This window comes from Mesoplodon bidens (genome assembly GCF_964165515.1).
Source record: "Mesoplodon bidens genome assembly, chromosome: 9".
In the NCBI taxonomy this organism is placed as follows: domain Eukaryota; kingdom Metazoa; phylum Chordata; class Mammalia; order Artiodactyla; family Ziphiidae; genus Mesoplodon; species Mesoplodon bidens.
The window spans coordinates 83133521-83146987 of record NC_138166.1 but is presented as its reverse complement, the minus strand read 5'-3'; positions in this window follow the sequence as shown (position 1 = coordinate 83146987).

The following is a 13467-nucleotide window of genomic DNA, read 5'->3' as shown; positions in this document are numbered from 1 at the left end:
CCCCCATCAAACCTCAAAAACGAGTACATTGAATCTTTTAAAAAAACATTTGACAGGGCTTCCCTGGTGGCGCAGTGGTTGAGAGTCTGCCTGCCGATGCAGGGGACATGGGTTTGAGCCCTGGTCCAGGAAGATCCCACATGCCGTGGAGCAACTAAGCCCGTGCGCCACAACTACTGAGCCCACGTGCCGCAACTAATGAAGCCCATGCACCTAGAGCCCGTGCTCCACAACAAGAGAAGCCACCACAATGAGAAGCCCGTGCACCGCAACGAAGAGTAGCCCCCACTCGCAGCAACAAAGACCCAATGCAGCCGAAGAGAATAAATAAATAAATAAATAAATAAATAAATAAATAAAATTTTTAAAAAAGGAAGACATAAAACATAAAATTTGAAATAAGAAAACACAAATCAGTACAAGTAATAAGGAAGTACACGCTGCTGGGTAAAAGTAGTAACATGAAGCTGTATTACTTAGAGTATAATCTAGGTAGTCAAAAGCCCCCAAAATACAGTGGGTTAAACAAAACAGAATTTTGATTCTCTCTTACATAGTGGTCCAAAGGTAAGCAGTCCCTAGCTGGTAAGAGTATCTCTGCTATTCTCAACAGGTGGGTTCCAAGGTGGTTGCTCCAGCTCCTGCCATTATGTTTGCATCCTGGCCAGTGAGAAGGGGAAAGGGGAAGGGGAGTGTACACTCTTTCCTTTTAAGGGCATGGCCTGGAAATGGCATAATCACTTTTGCTCACATCCCATTGGTTGGAATTCTGTCACATGGCCACACCCAGATACAAGGGAAGCTGGGAAATGTAGCTTTTAGCTGAGTGGCCATGAGCCCATGTAGAACTGTAGAGTTCTATTCTTTATTATTTAGGGATGAAGGATATTGGTGGATTATCAGCAGACTCTGCAAAGAAGCATGTCACAGAATTACTCCCTCTGACATCCACAGTAAATACATATTTTTTTTAACAGCAAAATTTTAACTAGTGACACTCTAACCAGGAAAGAGGTTACGTGGTGGCCAAAGGATAGGGAAAACAGAAGACCCGGGTATGGCCTGATAAAAAAGAAAGCAAGTTAATATAATTGTGTGTGTTTTCACAAATTACCCACCACCCCCCCCAAAGGAGACAGGCAGCCAGAGGGATGAGTAATCAGCTCAGGGAAAACAACAGTAAGAAAAATCTTCAAGAGTAGAAGCCCTTATTGATCACAGCACTGCCTCTGCAGAGGCAGAAAAGCTCAGCTGAGCTCACCGTTTTTCAGATCTCCGGGCTGAATTGACAAAGATTATTCCATGAGAACAGGATGCCTCTCCAACTAGAGAAAAGGACATTTAAAGGGCCATCAGGAGAGACAGCACAGCCCAAGATCTCACCTGGACGGACAGTCCAGAAGAGATTGGAGATGAGAAGTGAGTTGGAGTGAGGGCCGAACAGGCAGGATGTAGCTGAGGGGCTGGGAAAGGGCGGGAGAGAGGCTAGGAGGGAGCGATTGCATTCATGGGATTGCACCAGGGCGCGAGTGATGCTGTCAGGGACTTGCTTCCCTGAGAGCTACGGAGGTGTGGGACCAGCAGAGCAAAGGAGCAGCCCCAGGGTGAGGTGAGAGCAGGAGAAAGTGGAGACAGCAAAGTAGGCTTAACGTTGTTGTCTGTTCAAGTATCATCAAGTCAACCAGGAAGCATCCAGGAGAAGGTCAATACTCCCACAGGATGGTCCTCAACCGTGTCAGACCCAAGTCCCCTTTTCATGGCAAATGTTTCGTAACACCTCTTCTGCTGTTCTGAAATAAAATACAGTGATTATACCATATATAAATATAAAAATATACACATACAGGTTTTCAAAGTCGACGTGCTAGCTCAGCTGTCACATAAAAGGAAAAAACTATCATAAAAAATCTGCTCTAATATGTAAATGCTTGTGTGTGACTCTTAGAAGTCAGAATGAAAGCTAATCAGAGAGCTGTACTCAGAATGCAGTAGTTACAGAAAAAAAAAAAAATTACCCTTGAAGGTGTATTGAACTGGCTTCTGAAAAACAGTAAAAGCCCACTATAGTTTGACAGGTGAGGTCCCAAATAGTCAATCAGGTGCTGTGGCGTGATTCTGAAGTTAATAAAATACCTGGGGTTAGCCTACTCAGCCAAGGGGCTGGGAGGTGCAGATCCAATCCACTGGGGTCCCGTCTGCAGTGTGGCGCCACCTGGTGCCAGTCATTCGCTCTGCTACATTGTCAAGAATCCGGGTCTTGGGGTTGGGCTGGGCCCCCGGTTTAGCAACTAGGCTGGGCTGAGCCTGCAACCAAAGGTCTCAGGGATGATGGCTGACAGAAATGGGCGCAAGAGGGACTGACATTTGTGAGAAGAGGCCCAGAGACCATTGGCCCTACTGCTCTCTGGACTTTGAGACTCACAAGCTGCCCAAAGTTCCTGCCAAGCTGTTCTGGGCTTTACTTTTCTCATCTGTAAGGCATAGTTCAAAATAACAGCTATCTCACACAATTGGGAAAACTACATTAGATTGTAGAAGTGGAGACAATTTGAAAAATTCGAAGCATTTACAAATGGAATGTCCCGAGTGCGTGTGGTGTGTGATGATCCCATACCACTAGTTGCCACATTCTTCTTGCATCTAGGCATGGCCCTTGAATGGTGGCGAGGGGAGGGATAGATATGACAGAAATTCCTTTCGTTCTTTCTGCAAGGCAGCGTGGAGACTTTAGGGGGCTGTAAGACCAACTTAGAATAAATTATGACTACTTCTTTGTTTGTCATGGACACATGGTGTGTTCCTGGTTATTGTTGCAACTATTAACATTCAAAAACAGGGTTTTGCTTGGAGGCATAGCAAAAAAAACATATCTCTCCAATGGGGAAATGAGTCGATTTCTCCTAAGTCAGGCAGGAATCAGAGACAGATTCAAAAACCTGAACCATCCTCTCTTGGTGTATTTCTAGATTGTTGTATTTCTAGATTGCTGTATTTCTGGTTGTTTCCATTCAAGTTATAGCTCCTGAAAGTGGCCTTAGCCTTAATAATTCTAGATTTTCATTTATTATTATTTTTAATTGCCATTGGTAATTTTTTAAATATATACATTTATTTATTTATTTATGGCTGCACTGGGTCTTCGTTGCTGCATGCGGGCTTTCTCTAGTGGCGAGCAGGGGCTACTCTTCGTTGTGGTGTGAGGGCTCCTCATTATGGTGGCTTCTCCTGTTGCGGAGCACGGGCTCTGGGCACGCGAGCTCCAGTAGTTGTGGCATGCGGGCTCAGTAGTTGTGGCGCACGGGCTTAGCTGCTCCGCGGCATGTGGGATCTTCCCAGAGCAGGGATTGAACCCATGTCCCCTGCACTGGCAGGCAGATTTCTTAACCACTGTGCCACCAGGGAAGTCCCTAGATTTTCATTTAAAATGCTCATTTTATGAAGCTTTACCATTCTCAGTGGTTGTTTTTCCTTTGAAGCCATAGTCTTGGATATCTCAAGATTGACCCCTTGTGGGCTTTTTTTTTTTTTTTTTTTAGCAAGATAAAGAAGACTTTATTTGGGACAAGAGGGGTGGGTGGACTAACACAACAGGTGGAGGGACAACCACAGTGGAATTTTGCAGCTGGGGAGAGAGATCGGGCTCAACTCTGAATGCAGGATGGATAGGTGGCAATTTATAGCCAAGGAGCAGGGTGAGGAAAAGTGGACAGAAAGTTACTAAGAGGAAGCATCAGGGGTAAGGAGGATTCTGGCTAAACTGACCGACAGGAGTCTTTGTGAAGATGAGACATGTTTTGTTTTGTTTTCTAAATCAATGGCCTGTGGTTCTGAGAATTCATTAGTGGATCCCTTGGTGGCCCCAGGATACAGGCCAGGACCTCTCATTTCTACATATTCACTGTCCCCAGGTTCTCTGCTTCCCCTACCTGCTGTCTCGTCAACACCACTAGGGTCTTAATGGACCCGCTGTTGATTATTTCTCTTGAGACTTACGAGGGCGTTTGTGAAGCTTTCATCTCACTTCCATCACACATTTTAAGTGAGTGCATCTTGGTATTATTCCTTGAGGACATTCTCTCTTTTCTCTGAATTCCATTTCAGAAACTTGAAGATGCATTCTTACATTGTTTGGGGGATTGTTTTTGCAAATGTCGTGTCCTGGTGGGCTCTAAATGACTTTGGATAACAATGTTTTATCCCTTCCCCCCCCCCCTTTTTTTTTGCGGTACGCGGGCCTCTCACCGCTGTGGCCTCTCCCGTTGCGGAGCACAGGCTCCGGACGCGCAGGCTCAGCGGCCATGGCTCACAGGCCCAGCCACTCCGCGGCATGTGGGATCTTCCCGGACCGGGGCACGAACCCGCGTCCGCTGCATCGGCAGGCGGACTCTCAAACCACTGTGCCACCAGGAAAGCCCCCTTTTCCCTTTTAAATGATGTGTTTATTGGCCATTAAAAGCTTTACCAACCCCTTATGTTGTGTTATTTTCATCTAAGAAATAGTCTCTGGGAAGTCAATTTCACTAAGTTCATTCAGCAAAGGCTGGAGTTTCTTCCCTCGTTTGCGGGGAGGAACAACATGGGGCAGCCAGAGCTGCCTGTGGCAGAAATGGATTTACTTAACAACCTTTAACTGGGTACCTGGCAGAAACCAGGCACTGGAGGAAACACAAATGAATAAGACACCTGTGGTTGCCATGTTTACATAGCATCCACTTTTCTGGGGATAGCAGCACATCGATTAGACTTCATGGTTGTAGGCACAGGAAATGACAGGCCAACCTAAGCCAAAGAGAATTCTTTGGAAGACTATTGGGAGGTCTTGACAACAGCTAAAACTTAAGGGAACCAGACTCGGGGGATTTTGGGCTCTTGTCAGGAATCAAAAGAGGAGCAATAAGCCGGATGGATGCCCGGCCCCTGTCACATAGCCAGCAGTGCCTGGTCAGGATGCTGCCCCCACTGCCACACCTTCGTTTGTGGGGATGAGCGACATCCTTGCTCAAGATATAAAATTCAGGAGGGAGCATCCAGTTAGCTAAGTCCAAATGGACCTGAAGGGTGAGGGGAGGGAATGGTTACTGGAACCAGAAAGAGATAGTTGACTGGAAGAGGCTGCCATGAGAGGAGCAGTTTCCTTCTGTTAAGGGACACACAGCCAGCCTTATGCTACTACAAGGAAGGGAATAACTGTCTTGACCCCATCCTCCCCTCTCCCTCTGATCTCCTACCCGGACTTCCCACTGGCCAAACCCACCTGGAGACCACAGGCAATGGGCCCTTTGATGTAGGCTATACAGATCAACTTGTACAACAGGCAGGAACCATAGGTGTTCTGGGGCATGGAGAGGGTGGAGAAGGGAGAGAGTGGGTTTGGAGGGAAAAGGGAAGGTAACTGGCACAGGTAGGTACAAGGCCAAAGCTAGGTTCCTGGGTCATTGAATGTTAAATGGAAAACCACAAGGACAGAAAACATGGCGGAGACATTAAAGCCAGTGACAGTGTCCCAAACAAAGTGTACATTAAATCCAAGTCCTACCTCCTTGATGCTGCTCTGGGTCTGCATTCTCTAAGCCTGTTTCTCCAATTGTCTCTGATTCTGTGAGTCAGCCTCCAATGGCATGGGGTGGGGGATACAAAACCCAAGCTTTTTCTGCCGAAGATAGAGTAGTTCCTATTGCTTGCAGCTGAAGGACTCTGATACGGAAATTGGTACTAGAGAGTGGATTGCAGGTTATAGGTCCCCAGGGAGTTGATTACCCTAACAAGATGGAATAGAATGTAGCAAGATTCCAGCAATATTCTGGGAGGGGAAGTTAACTGTCAATGGCCCACAGCTAATGAAATTATAAGTTGTTGATAATGAGGACCATTTGTTGGCTGAGGGCATCTGGGGAACAAGGTGGCTGCTACCTTAGGACAATATAAAGGGTATGAAGACTTTCAGGACACTGGGGTACAATGGGTGCTTCTGATGACACTGAATAACTCAAAGAAAGAGAAAAAAATTTCAAAGAACTCAGAATCTGGTTCTTTGGGTTGTTGAATTTTGAAGACTGCCGAAGTCACAGCTTCAATCCAGTCTTTTATGTAAAAGAGAGGCACAATGAAACAGAGTGAATCTCTAACAACTGGAACAGGAATAGCTGACAAGACTTGGAAGACCCAAATCCTCAAATCCTTCTGGAAATTTCCCACTGCCTATCCCTTGTGAGAGGAAGCCTTTCCTTCTTTCAGGAGGATGCTAAAAATTCCCCTCAGTGTTAGGAGGCTGATTACCAGAATTCGATTCCACTATGTCCAGTGGGTGTTGGGTAGATAAGTGTAGAAATAAATGTAGGGAAGAGAAAGTATTTACCCAGGAAAACATATTGTAGAAATTTGACAATTTGTATCTGTAAAGTCTGGGAATATCTATTAGAATAAATTTTAAGGCACTCCATCAAAGAGGGAGAACATAATTTTAGATAGGATTGATTTTATTGATATGGGTGCTCTTCCCAGAGATTATGTAATGATTGTGCTATTTCTCACAGCTCTGTCTGTTTCTAATAGTTTCCTGTGTTGGTTAAAGTGAGCTTGGATTCAACCCAGTTTACATTAAAGAACAATGAGAGATAACTAGTAAGAACCTGCTGTATAAAACAATAAAATAAAATTCAAAAATTAAAAAATAATATGTAAAATATACAAGTGATGGCAAATGTCCTTTCAGTGTAAAAATCCCCCATAAAAAAAAAAAGAACAGTGAGAGGCCAGAAATTCCTTGATACGATGTAGAAAGAGGAACTCAAAGGCTTTGGGAGGCAAGAATACTGACTCATCTATCCTGTACCTGTCCTCATCCAACTCTGTCCTTTGAGAAGACCCTGAATACTTGTACATCTCCAAGGTTTTTTTGTGTGTGTGTGATACGTGGGCCTCTCACTGTTGTGGCCTCTTCCACTGCAGAGCACAGGCTCTGGATGCGCAGGCTCAGCGGCCATGGCTCACAGGCCCAGCCGCTCCGCGGCATGTGGGATCTTCCCGGACCGGGGCCTGAACCCATGTCCCCTGCATCGGCAGGCGGACTCTCAACCACTGCGCCCCCAGGGAAGCCCATCTCCAAGGTTTTGAGAAAGCATTAGAATGTTTAATAGGCTCTCTGCAAGCCAGTAAATGGGCTCCAGTGGAGATCTCAGTGGGGAAAAGAGGATTCTGGGGAGCACTCCAGGAGCAGAATAGTCAGGCTTGTTAATCAGAGCTGAGAATGGTTTGACCTTTTGAGATCCGGGTCTGTAGTTAATTAATTAAGGGTGCTTTGGGGACATTTTTCATGGCTTCTGGCTGCTCGTACTTCTACTTGGGGATTTACACTTTGTGAGTTTTACTCCGCCTGGGAGGAAGCCAGACCTTACTTAGCTAGGCTCTGTTTCAGCTCAGGTACACCCTGCAACCTGGGTTCTCCCAAGCAGACTCACTTGCTTGGGAGTGAGAACATAAGGACGCCAGCACTGCACAGAGTCTCGTTTTCTGGGCCAGGTGGCAGTAGAAGTGTCTGATTTTAGAAGACTCCTGGCCCAGGGTCACTGGTGGGAGCTGTAATGTACGTGCAATAGTGGGGAGTGGGGTGTTTGTTGGAGCAGTCCTGCCGTGGTTGGACCATCATTCTTCGTCCTCGCTGTGTAAGCCTTCAAGCCATTTCTCTCTTACCTTTCTGGAGAGTGTGTCAGCTATTGGATAGCCTGTCCAATGTTCATTTTATGCCTGAACTAGTGAGACTTGGCTGTTGACAACTAAAAAAATCAGGGCTGACTTAAGGTCTCTAGGAATAAAATTGATAGGCAGTGACTAAGGTCATCTGCATCATCAGAAGAATGATGATAGCTAGCTCGGAGGAATAAGGTTCAGAATCATGGCTGCTCACCACTTTTCAAGCCTCAGTCAGTACTCAGACCCAGAGCTCCTCAAATGAAGGGAAGGCCAGAACCCTTAACCAAGAACCCTGTTATAAACACCATAGAGCACCTACTATGAATCTTTCTCCTGGGCATCCCCAAAGAGACTTGAAGCCACTGACAAGGATAATGTGCCCTCGTAAAAGGGAAATGCACAAACATTCAGGGACCATGGGGACTCTGAGTTAACACCAGTGAGGGGACCCAAAAGGCTACTGTGTAGTCTTCCAGTCAAAATGGAATGCCTCAGATTCAATGTTGAGTAAAAAAACTGTTTCAGAGGAACATACAGAATATAACATCATCTATCTAAACATTTTATCCCTATCTGAAACATGCACTTGGGTAAAACCACCTACAAACCACTCAAAGATAGGTAGGTGGTAGGTAAGTAGGTAGGTAGGTAGATAGATATACAGATATAATATATGGACAGATATAGAGATACCTAATGATATATATGGATATACATATCTATCTGTTATCTATTGCTGCATAATAGATTACTCCCAAAACTTCATATGTTTATCCCCAAAACACACATTTATTATCTCACAGCTTCTATGGGACAGGAATCCAGGCATGGCTTAGTTGGGGTCTCTGCTTCTGGATCTCTTATGAGGCTGCAATCAAGGTGTTGGCCCAGGGCCTCTCATGAGACTGTAATCAAAGTATTGGCCAGGATCACCATCACCCAACAGTTCAACTAGAGCAAGATCTACTTCCAAGCTCACCCCGTGATGTTGACAGGATCCAATTTTTTACTATCTGTTGGCCTGAGGGCCTCAATTCCTCGCTGGCTGTTAGTTGGAGGCCACCCTTGTTTCCTGGCCAGGTGGTCTTCCCTATTGGAGCAAGCATATGAGAACAGCCAGAGAGAGAATGCCAGCAAAATGGAAGTACAGACTTATAATCCAACCTTGAAAGTGACTTGCTATTCATTAGAAGCAAGTCACTAAATCCAGCCTACACACAAGGGGAGGGAGGATTAGGGATATTACAAAAGGGCAGGGAGGCTTCTAGAAGGAGATATATATATATATATATATATATATATATATATATATATATATATATATAAATTTTTTAAAAATTGTAAATTATAAGCAGCAAATTCAGGATAATAATCATCACCTCTGGGGTTCAAGGAACTGAGGACCTAACTGATTAACGAGGCAGGTGACAGAGGGACCTCAGCTGTACAGCCAATACTTCTGTTCATGAACTGCATAGCAAGATGCAAGTTTCTCCTGCATAATTTCTATTTTACCTTAATTTTTAAATTATTTTCATCAGCATTTTACATGAACATGGTATACAAAGTCAAATCAAGGCCTGTTATCAAAAATAGCAGTCACAGGACTTCCTTGGCAGTCCAGTGGTTAAGACTCCATGCTTCCACTGCAGGGGTGTGGGTTCGAACCCTGGTGGGGGAACTAAGATCCCACATGTCACGCAGCCAAAAAAAAAAAAAAAAAAAAATAGCAGTCACTTGTCCACATACCCTCCATTGCCTCATTCATTTCTCAGAAATAAACTCTCTTAGATATTTCTTTGAATAGTTATCCTCGGATCTCTCAAAAACACACTTACATTGTTACTTCTTGATTTTTCAGTTTTGGGTATTAGCTACTGATTTCCAACTATAAAAGATGAAGATGTACTCTTTATCACCTCCCTCCTCTCCCACACCTTCCCCCCAACCTCCACACAATTGCCTTTCACCCATCCTCCAAATACAGCTCTTGCTATCTTTGATTAAATCTATATTCTATCTAAATGTACATAGTATTATGAATAGTCACAGACAAAGCATATACTTGAATTATATTTCTTTTTAGTACAATTTTTCTTCTTGGAGTTAATAATTATAGCATCGTTTTGGTTGCTTGGTTTTATATACTATTCTTAATACACCCCTAAACTCTGCCATATGTGTAAACCTCCTCTCATTACACTCAAGCACATCAGGTATTCCACCAGTGTGATCTCTGTGGAGACACATTCAGGCACATTTAGTTCCAATAAGAACTAACTGCTCTGCTGTCATTCCAGGCTCTCCCTTCATCGATATCTTGGATTTCCTTCACTTCTCTCCTACTTTGAACTCAACCCTTTCCTGGGTCCATGTTTTCCTCCTTCTGAGGAATTTTAATGGAGTGCATCTTCCAGGAGTTTCCAAAGAAAGAGTTGTATGGAAAATTTTCATAAGTTGCATGTCCAAAGTTTGGAGATTTTTATACCTAAGGATGGAAATGATTCCACCAGAGGCACAAAAATCATCCCACTGATTGAAAACTGAGCCTGATGCTGCTCTTTTGGGCTCCTCTCGCCATGAGGGGAACGTGGCGATTATGTATAAAAGGGGGTCCTGGAGTTGAGAGCACTGACTCACTATCAAAGGCAAAAAGTGTTGCTTCTACACGATAGGGGCAGCGAGGAGTAGGAATGGAGCCCAGATGTTCCTTGAAATGCCTCTTTACAGCACCTGCTCAGTTAACAGAAGAGCACATGACCCTACACAGCAAGGCCAGCGAGGGCTTAGGTTTTTCAGGAATTAAGTTTTGTGGTCTCCCTACCAAGAGAAGAATCCCATCCGGCTGAGGTGCTCGTTAAAGCGAGATGTACCTGAAATGGAAGGTCATAAATACTAGCTACTGCCTGGTTACCAAGATGCAGAAACAAGAACTTCCACCTGTATTTCTTTCTTTGTGGTGAAATATATAATTTATGTTATTCCTTCTCTCATTATTATACATAGGGTGTATTTGGAGCATTTCAATTTACCATTTGATATAGAAATTTTGGAATATAAAGGCAAGATAGAAACAAACCGGGGGAAGAATAGACATTGCCCAGTGAACCCAAATTTGGAAATGGATGCAGTAATTGAGGAGGCTTTGTGTTTTCCCTATAAAGAGAGATTCCCCCACCCCACCCCAAACACAGGCATTATGTTAGTTGAAGATTGTTTTTAATAGTGAAAATAACTATAGAATAAGAGTGTATACAAGGGGTTTGGACAGTATCAGAGAAGAACCCAGGTCTCACAGAGGATGGCAAGGAGAAACAAAGAAATGACGCCAAAGAAAACGACTAAGGAAGCAATCAGATGGACTTACCAAAAGCCCAAAGTTGCCCAAAGTAGACAGCAAGAGTCAATAGATCGGGACTTCCCTGGTGGGGCAATGGTTAAGAATCCGCCTTCTGGGCTTCCCTGGTGGCGCAGTGATTGAGAGTCCGCCTGCCGATGCAGGGGACGGGTTCGTGCCCCGGTCCAGGAAGATCCCACATGCCGTGGAGCGGCTAGGCCCGTGAGCCATGGCCACTGAGCCTGCGCGTCCGGAGCCTGTGCTCCACAACGGGAAAGGCCACAACAGTGAGAGGTCTGCGTACCACAAAAAAAAAAAGAATCCGCCTTCTAATGCAGGGGACAAGGGTTCGATCCCTGGTCCGGGAAGATCCCACATGCTGCACAGCAACCAAGCCTGTGTGCCACAATTACTGAGCCTGTGCTCTAGAGCCCGCGAGTCACAATTACTGAGCCCACGTGCCACAACTCTGAAGCCTGTGGCTCTAGGGCCCACGTGCCACAACTACTGAGCCCACGTGCTGCAACTACTGAAGCCTGCTCACCTAGAGCCCGTGCTCCACAACAAAAGAAGCCACCGCAGTGAGAAGCCTGGGCACCACAACAAAGAGTAGCCCCTGCTCACCACAACTAGAGAAAAGCCCAGGCACAGCAACAGAGACCCAATGCAGCCAAAAAAAAAAAGGAGTCAATGGATCAAAGGAAGACAGTTTGTTATAACAGCACAGCAAACAGCAGGAGCATCAGCATGGCAGTGCCAGGCCCCCAATCCCCACAGGGCAACATGATGGGCCCAGGTGAGGGCTATGCCTGCAGTGGATTACATTGCAGCTGAGGAACCCAGGTCTAAGGGCTCAGCAAACAGTAACTAAACAGTAACCAAACCAGTGTCCTTCCCCAAGAGCAAGTCATCGTAAGGTAGTCATGTGTTAGTCACCTTGATCTATCTAACTGCCTATGTGACTAGCTATACAAATGGCTCAAGGTCAGAGGACAGTTAGGCCTTGAGATCTGGCTTCCTCAGCAAGGATGTACAGAGATGCTTGAGGCTATGGCAGAGTGCCTCTCTGAACACAAAGTCAGACTGTGGTGGACATTTGTTATTATCAGCCACCAGACATCCATTCCCCTAATTGTTCTTTTGTAACAGCCCTCAATTTCCTTTGGGGAAACCACCCAGCCTGCTGCAGCATTTGATGAAATGTTCAATTAGCCATCCTTACCTGAATCCCCAGAGCTGTTCTGGTGTCAGTGCGTTCCAAGACTGACTTTTCAGCTGTCCCTTTGATGCCGTGAGCCAACTCATATTTTTCCAATAAATTCCTTTTGGTTTCAATTAGAGTCAGCTTCTCCTACTGGCAATCAGAAAACTTTAATATAAAATGGTATCTCTTCTCATAGTCCCACCAAGGAAACAGACAGGTAAGCAACTACAGTGGTGTGAGACATGCTGTAAAATGGGTACATGCAGGGCACAATGGTAGCATAGAAGAACTCCATCAATAAGGACAAGTATCATGAGAGCAACAGGTAGAAAATGCAAGGACAGGTATTTGAATAGAGTGAAGGATGTGCAACATCCTTGCACTATCTAAACACGCGGTGTATTATGGAAACCACAAGAAATCTGGCATGGTGGAAGCATGAGGCTCAAGGTGAGCAGTGGCCAGTGGAGAGGCTGGAGAGAGAGGCCTGGTCATTTTGTATCAAAGAGTTTGCTTTTATCAAGGGTGAAGTGATGGATTTATATTTCAGAAAGATGGCTTTTTAGAAGTACAGATGGGAAATGGATTGGGAGTAAATCGAATTCATAAGAGTATGAACTTCAGAGTTAGACGGACTGGGTTCAGATCCTGGTTCTGCTACTCGCTCCCTATATGACCTTAAGCAAGTTCTTGAACCTTTCTGTGGCTCGGGTTCATCATCTGTAAAATGTGATCATAGATTATCTACATCCTAATGAGTGTGTCGCTTAAGTGATCTTTGTAAAGTCTTAGCATAGTGTTTGGCATATAGTAAGTTTCTAATGAAATTAGCTATTATTGTTACAATGATGACAGAATCTGGGAGACCAGTTGGGGTTACCACAATAATCTAGGTGAGAGTTGATGGAGGCTTAAACCAAGGCAATAGAAATGAGGATGGAGATCTCCTAAATGTTTGTAAACTTACCATATTAGGGATACTTTTGAGAGTGGAGTGCGTACACATTAATAATGATGCTAGAACAACAGGCATAAATTGCGAAGGGTGGTCCCCCTTCACGTTAGTCTTCTCTAAGTTCTGCTTCTAGACGTCCCTCACCAGCACCAACAATGCTCAGCTTGTTTGATTGTAACATGCTGAAAGGAAATTTGTTGCTTTAATTTTTATTGGAGGCAGGAAGAAATCAACAGACACTAGGCATCCTCTCAGCTCAGTCTTTTCTGACTCAGTCTAGCT